This window comes from Salvelinus alpinus, chromosome 11, assembly GCF_045679555.1.
Source record: "Salvelinus alpinus chromosome 11, SLU_Salpinus.1, whole genome shotgun sequence".
NCBI classification, from domain to species: domain Eukaryota; kingdom Metazoa; phylum Chordata; class Actinopteri; order Salmoniformes; family Salmonidae; genus Salvelinus; species Salvelinus alpinus.
Window position 1 is genome coordinate 55552517 of NC_092096.1, and position 9849 is coordinate 55562365.

General features: G+C 46.4%; 1 protein-coding gene across 4 annotated transcripts in view; it reads right to left on the reverse strand.

The window, feature by feature from the left end:
• LOC139534503 (neuroligin-2-like) overlaps positions 1–4860 on the reverse strand; it is a 230186-nt gene extending 225326 nt beyond the window's left edge. For all 4 annotated transcript variants that reach the window (XM_071333688.1, XM_071333687.1, XM_071333686.1 and 1 more), the window contains exon 1: positions 3808–4860. The gene's annotated coding sequence lies outside the window, so the exon portion shown is untranslated. The remainder of the gene's footprint in view (positions 1–3807) is intronic.
• Positions 4861–9849: the final 4989 nt, after the last annotated feature.

Below are 9849 nucleotides of genomic sequence, written 5' to 3' on the forward strand. Positions count from 1 at the left end.
GATTCCCAGTCTCACATTGAAATCCACCCGCACACACAGCGAAATCAAAATGCCTAGCTTCTTCTGATGTTTGGATTTATGTCTATTGTCAAAGGGATTTAGGGAGAAACCAAACCCCCCACCACAGCACCAATATCAAACTCTCTCCGAGCAAGATCTGGCTAGCCTAGCAAGGGGTCTGTCTGTCCGTGATGCCGTGTCTCTCTGTCTGTCTCTGATCGGGGGAGAGTGAAAGCAAGTGGTCTGGTCTTAGCCGGTGGTCTGGGTACCGCCGGTGATCTGGCTGTCAGTAGCGCTAGCCTTATTAGACAGTGAGTTGTGTTTTTTGCGAACACCTTTGAGTGGTGTGTGTGCGTGCGTGTGCGTGCGCGTGCGTGTGAACACCAACCTTGATCTCACCTTAATGAGAGCCCCCGGGACAGATGACGCGCCATGTTTTGGTGGAGACGGGCGGAAGGTCCGACAAGCAACAGGACGGACTGACTTAACACTGGATGCAATTGACTGCAGAAAATAAAATTTGCGTCAATCGAAGCCCTATGGGCCCTGGTCAAAAGTAGTGCACTACGTAGAGAGTAGTGTGCTATTTGGGACTCGGCCTCGGTCCGAACCACCACGTTTATGAAGAGAAACAAACCACATACTGACAGACAAGGTCTTCTACAGGAGAAAACTAGCCGGGAGACATGGACACAGTCACATCAGGCTTACAGCTCTACATTGACTCTTGGGGGTGCCGTAGGACCACGTTGAGGAATTTGTAACGTTGAGTTACAACGAGTGTGCTCATATACTGTATGTGTAGCACTAGTGGGGTGCCCCAGTTTCCTATTGGAGGTGCCCACTAAATGCTCTCTCGCACCTGTCATTCAAATCCTTGTCCTGCATACACTACCAACTGTCAAACCACGGAAACACACCTGTAGGTTGAGTTGAAACTGGCCAGTCTAGACAACAGTCTGAGTCAGACTCCTGCCATCCGTCCGCGGTACAGTAGCAGACTCTTCACACTCTCAGGACACTGTATATAATCAATTGAATCAAGGTATGAAATGATTGTTATTTTCAAATACAATCTCTTTTTGGGCTCAGTTGTGGCCAATTTGCAGTGTACAAATTATTACAATTATGTTCCGGCCCCCTGACCATCCACTCGGACAAAAATTGGCCCGTGGCTGAATCTAGTTACCTACCCCTGGTCTACCCCTTGGAATTTCCCATATTCCCAATACCTATATGAGAAACATGAAATCAGTAGATCAATTTGCATCACATAACACATACAAGTAAGCAAGCACATAACACGTTGCCAATTAAGGAAAAACAAACTTGTCTAAGATTGACATCAATACATGATATAGCCCTACACACTCGAGGCTCCATCTACTATCAAATGCACAATTAAAACGGAATTGGCGACACACCGTGAATCTGTGAGTGATCACAAGCAATGTGAATATCAAAACCAAGCTGCGCCGAGACAGAATGAGTGGCGGCTCAGAAAGCAGAGGATGGGTCAACTTTCGACTGTCACAACGTCCTCTCCATCTGTTTAATTGTTAGCGACCCACGCCATGAGCTATCAATCTAGCACACTTCCTTGAATATCTCAGCCCATCTGCCTCTGTCTGAATGGACCTCCCTCAGTCTCCGTCTTGCCTTGGCTTGTGTCTGTGTTCGGAGTCTGAGAGTGCGTACGCCCACATGCACACGCACAGGCATACAGACACACACGCACACGCACAGAAACATTGAAAACATACACACACACACACTCATAAGAGACACAGAAACACACACACACACAGAGCCACCTGCAAGGCAAAAACAGCTAAAACATGCACATGCACACACACAGACATACTGTACAGACACACACACACACACACACACACACACACACACACACACACACACACACACACACACACACACACACACACACACACACACACACACACACACACACACACACACACACACACACACACACACACACACACACACACACACACACACTCGTAAGAGACACAGAAACACACACACACAGAGACACGTTCAAAGCAAAAACAGCTAAAACACACACACACACCCCACAGCATGGCGAGTAAGTATGTATGGGTCTCCTTGACAAGGCCACCTGTCTCCTATGTTTATTGGGCCCATTGTAAATGAATTAGAGTACATGAATCTACTGTTGCCATATAAATAAACAAGACGTGTTGCTGCAGAGCACTGCTCTTCACACACACACACACACACACACACACACACACACACACACACACACACACACACACACACACACACACACACACACACACACACACACACACACACACACACACACACACCACACACACACACACACATACACTGATATGCACACACACAAACACACACACGCAAGAGGGCACACACACACACACACACACAAGTGCATACCCATAGCCACATCAACCTGCACACACACACTCTCCCACATATTTCAAGAATCTCCGAATACATATTTCAAAGGTCATCCAACTCCTCCTCCCAGCTCCCTCCCAGTAGAGGGATATACAACTCTCTGTGACATCATCTATTCAGCACAAGGACAGAGTCACACAACACATTTCCCGGATCCATTAAATGGTCTCCCACCTGGTACACAGAGCTATCCATAATATCTGCTATATAGGGCAACCACAGAGCTTTGAGCAGCCAGCGTGTGTATGTGTGTGTGTGTGTGTGTGTGTGTGTGTGTGTGTGTGTGTGTGTGTGTGTGTGTGTGTGTGTGTGTGTGTGTGTGTGTGTGTGTGTGTGTGTGTGAGATTGTGTGTGTGTGAGATTGTGTGTGTGTGTGTGTGAGATTGTGTGTGTGCCCAGCCTCTCAGGCTGATAAGAACAGGGGTCTTCTTGTCTCTGTTGAATTCTACCATCAACTGGAGCTTGGAATGCCCTCCATACCAGCCCCGCATATAAATGTGGCCCATTCTTTGCAGTCAGTGTGTGTGAGAGACATATGTTCTCACAGGCATGGCGTTTCCTGTCGGGGGCTAGCTCTCTGCCCTGCGACAACACATAAGATGCTCAGATAGATAGGTTTCATTGGAAACTCTCTTTGGAGGGGGATGAGGAGGGGGCGTGCAAATTGTGGATCCTATCGTTGACCCATTTCTCCCATAAACCACGCAAGTACAACATTAAAACATTGCCACGAAGTCATTCATTAGACAATCGGAGGAAATAGCATAGTAGACTTGTTAAAAGGTCATCTGTTAATATTTACAAACCATTCTGAAGACAAACTAAGTGGTGGTTGATAGGCTTAAGTTTAAAGGCTATGGGGTGGTTTGATATGACTCTACTTTAGGCTATTCTCCACTGCCACCACAAGCCGGCAACATCTACATAGGCTGTGTGGAGCAACACCACAGAAGAAGTGTTTGAATTCCGTCCTCATTAAAAACAGAAGATATATTCCCTGCCCGCACCATTATTGGGAAAAGGGGGCTCAAAACCTTTTGAACAGGTTGCTTGTTGGAGATGTATCACAATGGTTATGACACAGCACGCAATCCTTTACAACAGGTTCCAAGGCGAAGCTTCAAACGACAAGAGAACTATTAGTGGAATTTGACAGGCATTCTATGCGATTTGTTACCCAAAATAAAGGGACTGGCAAAGTAACATGTAGCCTAATTATATTGTGGCTTAATTATAGAGAACGAATCACTTATTGTATTCAAATGTTTTCTATGAAATAGGCGAATGGAAAGAATTCCTACATTCTCGACGACCGAGGGTGATACAGTATGCGCTTACCTGTTATGTGTTCCAAGGGGGTAGCAGGAATCCAAGGGTTTTCCAAAGGAATCCTTTGATTTTGCCCTCGTCTTTGACTTCTAGACCGTTGTCACACCATTCCTTTAGAACGGGAAATATTGAAGCATAGTCCTTTGGAGAAGCTTAGACTTTGAAAACCTTCCCCGGTTTCTGTTTACCGACAACACCAGCTCAATCTGACCGACCTGCAGGTTGACCGGACTACCACATTCTGATAAGGGACCGGGAGACAATGACGGAGGGAAATGAATAGGCTACCAAAAAATAAAGCCTATTGCTGCGTATGGCGCATTACACATGCACTAGATAAAGGCATTAAAGCGGGTTTTGGAATGATTCTTCCACCAAGGTAGACTACAAAGAATTGGCTCCCCCGCCTCCTCCGCATAGCAATAATAATAAATAGCCTACATGAATTGTTCGTTTGATCAGTTTCTCTGACGCGTCACTCTACATATCTTTATATCTCGTTCTTTGTTGACAACAAAACGATATAGACTAATTCCTCATCTACATAAATTGTCAACTGTGATTTTAAATGCGGGTGAATTTTCTACAAAAAATACATCCCCGCTTGCCCTTCGCCGGTGGAGAGGACAGCACCAACGACAGTTTGAATACCTTGGACGATTTGGTGGTGCTTGCCTGCTTCGTCGCTGTATAACAGCGTTCCACGGTTTCCGTGATTCTCCGCCGACTGGTATAGACTTAAAATATGCTGTGCTTGTGCGATTGCCTCTTTCGCTCGCACACGCTCCCTCCTCTCTCCCGGCGGGGCGCGTGCACAGTGTCCTAGCAAGATGTGTCGCTGTGACAACGCTCGAGCATCCCTACTCTGTCTCTATAGAATGTTGCTTCTCTTTTAAAAAATGTCTTATATTTCTCCCATCAAGTGCTTTGTCATCTTTGAAGAGCATCACTGGTGTCAAACGGACGAAAATCCACTATTCCAAATTAGTGGCCAACACTAGGCTACCTTTTTTCCCCTCCGTAAACTCCGTTAGGCTACAGAACTAGTCCGTCTCCTCTCTGCTCGCATTAGAGTAGGCTGGGGAGATCATGCATCAGGCTGACGTCAGAGGATGTTAAAGCGATACAAACCCATTGTATAGCCCTCTCTCCCTTCTTCAAATGAGTAGAATAATCTCCATGGGACCCATCCTGTCCTCACCGGCTTTATATCGGTCTGTGACTATCCATGTTTCTCTTCTCCTAATAGTTTTTTTTTTCTGTGGGAGAAAACCTCACAATTGCACAGCGACTGGATCTGCTGTAGCCCATACAGTCACATCATGTGTTGATGATGCTGTTGCACCTGTTCTATTGGATCTAGTGCAACAGAAGCACATGCCTTTTAATCTAGTAACACAGCCCAACATCTGGCATAACTAGGCTCCAAAATGATTCCCATGGCAAGGGGCTCGAGCTACACCCTGCCAAATACACTGCTCAAAAAAATAAAGGGAACACTAAAATAACACATCCTAGATATGAATGAATGAACTATTCTTATTAAATACTTTTTTCTTTACATTTTTCTCAAAATCACACAAAAATTATCAATGGAAATCAAATTTATCAACCCATGGAGGTCTGGATTTGGAGTCACACTCAAAATTAAAGTGGAAAACCACACTACAGGCTGATCCAACTTTGATGTAATGTCCTTAAAACAAGTCAAAATGAGGCTCAGTAGTGTGTGTGGCCTCCACGTGCCTGTATGACCTCCCTACAACGCCTGGGCATGCTCCTGATGAGGTGGCGGATGGTCTCCTGAGGGATCTCCTCCCAGACCCGGACTAAAGCATCCGCCAACTCCTGGACAGTCTGTGGTGCAACGTGGCGTTGGTGGATGGAGCGAGACATGATGTCCCAGATGTGCTCAATTGGATTCAGGTCTGGGGAACGGGCGGGCCAGTCCATAGCATCAATGCCTTCCTCTTGCAGGAACTGCTGACACACTCCAGCCACATGAGGCATTGTCTTGCATTAGGAGGAACCCAGGGCCAACCGCACCAGCATATGGTCTCACAAGGGGTCTGAGGATCTCATCTCGGTACCTAATGGCAGTCAGGCTACCTCTGGCGAGCCCATGGAGGGCTGTGCGGCCCCCCAAAGAAATGCCACCCCACACCATGACTGACCCACCGCCAAACCGGTCATGCTGGAGGATGTTGCAGGCAGCAGAACGTTCTCCACGGCGTCTCCAGACTGTCACGTCTGTCACATGTGCTTAGTGTGAACCTGCTTTCATCTGTGAAGAGCACAGGGCGCCAGTGGCGAATTTGCCAATCTTGGTGTTCTCTGGCAAATGCCAAACGTCCTGCACTGTGTTGGGCTGTAAGCACAACCCCCACCTGTGGACGTCGGGCACTCATACCACCCTCATGGAGTCTGTTTCTGACCGTTTGAGCAGACACATGTACATTTGTGGCCTGCTGGAGGTCATTTTGCAGGGCTCTGGCAGTGCTCCTCCTGCTCCTTCTTGCACAAAAGCGGAGGAAGCGGTCCTGCTGCTGGGTGGTTGCCCTCCTACGGCCTCCTCCACATCTCCTGATGTACTGGCCTGTCTCCTGGTAGCGCCTCCATGCTCTGGACACTACGCTGACAGACACAGCAAACCTTCTTGCCACAGCTCGCATTGATGTGCTATCCTGGATGAGCTGCACTACCTGAGCCACTTGTGTGGGTTGTAGACTCCGTCTCATGCTACCACTAGAGTGAAAGCACCGCCAGCATTCAAAAGTGACCAAAACATCAGCCAGGAAGCATAGGAACTGAGAAGTGGTCTGTGGTCACCACCTGCAGAACCACTCCTTTATTGGGGGTGTCTTGCTAATTGCCTATAATTTCCACCTGTTGTCTATTCCATTTGCACAACAGCATGTGAAATGTATTGTCAATCAGTGTTGCTTCCTAAGTGGACAGTTTGATTTCACAGAAGTGTGATTGACTTGGAGGTACATTGTGTTGTTTAAGTGTTCCCTTTATTTTTTTGAGCAGTGTATTACTTGAGAGAGATCGCCTTAATGTCCGTCAGGTTCATCCGTCTCTATCTTTACATTCTACATTGTGATAGTTTATTTAGTTGGAAAGGCTTCTATCATTCTTTTTTTCATGCTGATTTCAAATTGTCAGACTATGTAAATGCTCATACATGCTTATAACAAGTAATAAAGCACTATAGGCTAAGTGTTACCATAAACACTGAACAAAAATATAAATGCAAGATGTAAAGCGTTGGTCCCATGTTTCATGAGCTGAAATAAAAGATCCCAGAAATTTTACATATGCACAAAAAGCTTCTCTCTCTCAAATTTGGTGCCCAAATTAGTTTACATCCCTGTTAGTGAGCATTTCTCCTTTGCCAAGATAATCCATCCACCTGACAGTTGTGACATATCAAGAAGCTGATTAAACAGCATGGTTATTTGGTTATTACAAAGGTGCACCTTGTGCTGGGGACAAAAAAAGGCCATTTTAAAATGTGCAGTTTTGTCACACAACACAATGCCACAGATGTCTCAAATTGAGGGAGCGTGCAATTTGCATGATGACTGCTGGAATGTTTACCTGAGAACGCTGTAGAAGTGTGCTCTTCACAGATGAATCCCGGGTTTCAACTGTACTGGGCAGATGGCAGACGTCATGTGTATGGCGTCATGTGGGCAAGCGGTTTGCTGATGTCAATGTTGTGAACAGAGTGCCCCATGGTGGCAGTGGGATTATGGTACGGGCAGGCATAAGGTACAGACAACGAACAAAATTGCATTTTGTCGATGACAATTTGAAAGCACGGAGATACCGTGACAAGATCCTGAGGCCCATTGTCGTGCCTTTCATCCTCCGCCATCACCTCATGTTTCAGCATGATAATGCATGGTCCCATGTCGCAATGATCTGTACACAATTCTTGGAAGCTGAAAATGTCCCAGTTCTTCCATGGGCTGCGTAATGAGCATGTTTGGGATGCTCTGGATCGACATGTACGACAGCGTATTCCAGTTCCACCAATATCCAGCAGCTTCGCACAGCCATTGAAGAGGAGTGGGACAACATTCCACAGGCCACAATCAACAGCCTGATCAACTCTATTCGAAGGAGATGTGTCGTGCTGCATGAGGCAAATGGTGGTCACACAAGATACTGACTGGTTTTCTGATCCAAACCCCTACCTTTTTTGAAGCTATCTGTGACCAACAAATGCATATCTGTATTCCCGGTCAAGTGAAATCCATAGATTAGGGCCTCATTTATTTATTTTAATTGATTGATTTCTTTATATGAAAATCATTGAAAATTTTGATATTTTTGTTCAGTGTATATTTTATACAACAAGAGAGAGCTACACCTTTATTTCCTGAAAGCGTCCCTCTGATTTGGCTTCACCTTGAGTCGACTGGTGTTGGTGGATGTGCTGTACTCTCACCTCCTCGCCTCCCCATCTCAAGGAGGAGAGGAAGAGAGAGACGACACAGATAGAGAGGGGGACAGGTCGACTGACACGGTTACTATCTCCACTATCAAGACAAATTGTCTACCGCCGTTGTATCTGTTCGTTGTACATTCCCCAGTGGCATTTCATCAGGCCACCTAGGATAGATCACATAGGGGGAGGGAGGGAGCAGGGGGCACACATACATACAGTGCTTACAGAAAGTCTGCACCCCCTTGAACATGTTGCAGCCCCCCCAGAAAAATTGCATATGTCTCCACCCCCCTCGGTTAATACTTGGTGGAAGGCACCTTTGGAAGACATTACAGCTGTGAATCATTTTCATTAAGATTCTAACAACTTTGCACAACTGTTAGGGCTACATACACTCATTGGCCAGTTTTTAGGTAAACCACCTGATTCACGGAAATGGTTTGCTCCTACGACAGTGAGTCACGTGGCCGTGGCTTGCTGTAAAAAGCAGGCTTATAGGCCTTGAGGCATTCAGTTACTGTTCGATTGAACGTTAGATTGGGCCAAACGGGTGACCTAAGCAGCTTTAAGCGTGGTATGATCGTCAGTGCTAGGCGCGCTTGTTCCAGTATCTCAGAAACGGCCGGCCTCCTGGGCTTTTCACGCACAACAGTGTCTAGGGTTTACAGCGAATGGCGCGACAAACAAAAAACATCCAGTCAGCGGCAGTCCTGTGGGAAAAAACAGCTCGTTGATGAGATGTTGAAGGAGAATGGCAAGAATCGTGCAAGCTGACAGGCGGACCACTAACAAGAAAATAATGGCGCATGTACAACAGTGTTGTGCAGAAAGGCAACTCGGAACGCACAACTCGTCGGTCCTTGTCACGGATGACCTATTGCAGCAGACAATCACACCTATCAGCTAAAAACAAGAAGCGTCTCCAGTGGGCATGCGATCACCAACACTGGACAATTGAGGAATGGAAAAGCATTGCCTGGTCTGACAAATCCCGGTTCCTGTCCATGGTCCCATCCTGCCTGGTGTCAACGATATAGGCTGGTGGTGGCGGTGGTGTGGGGAATGTTTTCCTGGCACGTTAGGTCCCTTGATGCCAATTGAGCAATGTTTCCATGCCCCCAATAATTCAGGATGTTCTGGTGGCAATTTGAAAGAAACAAAAAAGTAGATTGTGCTGATTTACTGGCACATTGAACCATGTTGCGTGCCATAATTTAAGAACTTTTTGGGTAGTGCTAAAAACAATGACATCATATCTGAATAGCTCCATCTTTATGCACCTTCGCCATTACATACATTTTTATGCAAAAGACACACCAGAATGGCTTTCCAATAGGTGTTGTGTCACAACTTCCGCCGAAGTCGGTCCCTCTCCTTGTTCGGGCGGCGTTCGGCGGTCAACGTCACCGGCTTTCTAGCTACCGCCGATCCACTTTTAATTTTCCATTTGTTTTGTCTTTGTTTCACACACCTGTTTTCAATCCCACAATCACCTGTTCATTATGTAACCCTCTGTTCCCCACATGGTTTTTGTGAGGGATTGTTTGTTGTATTGTGGTCCGTATTGTGTGGCCGTGTATATTAGGTGTATA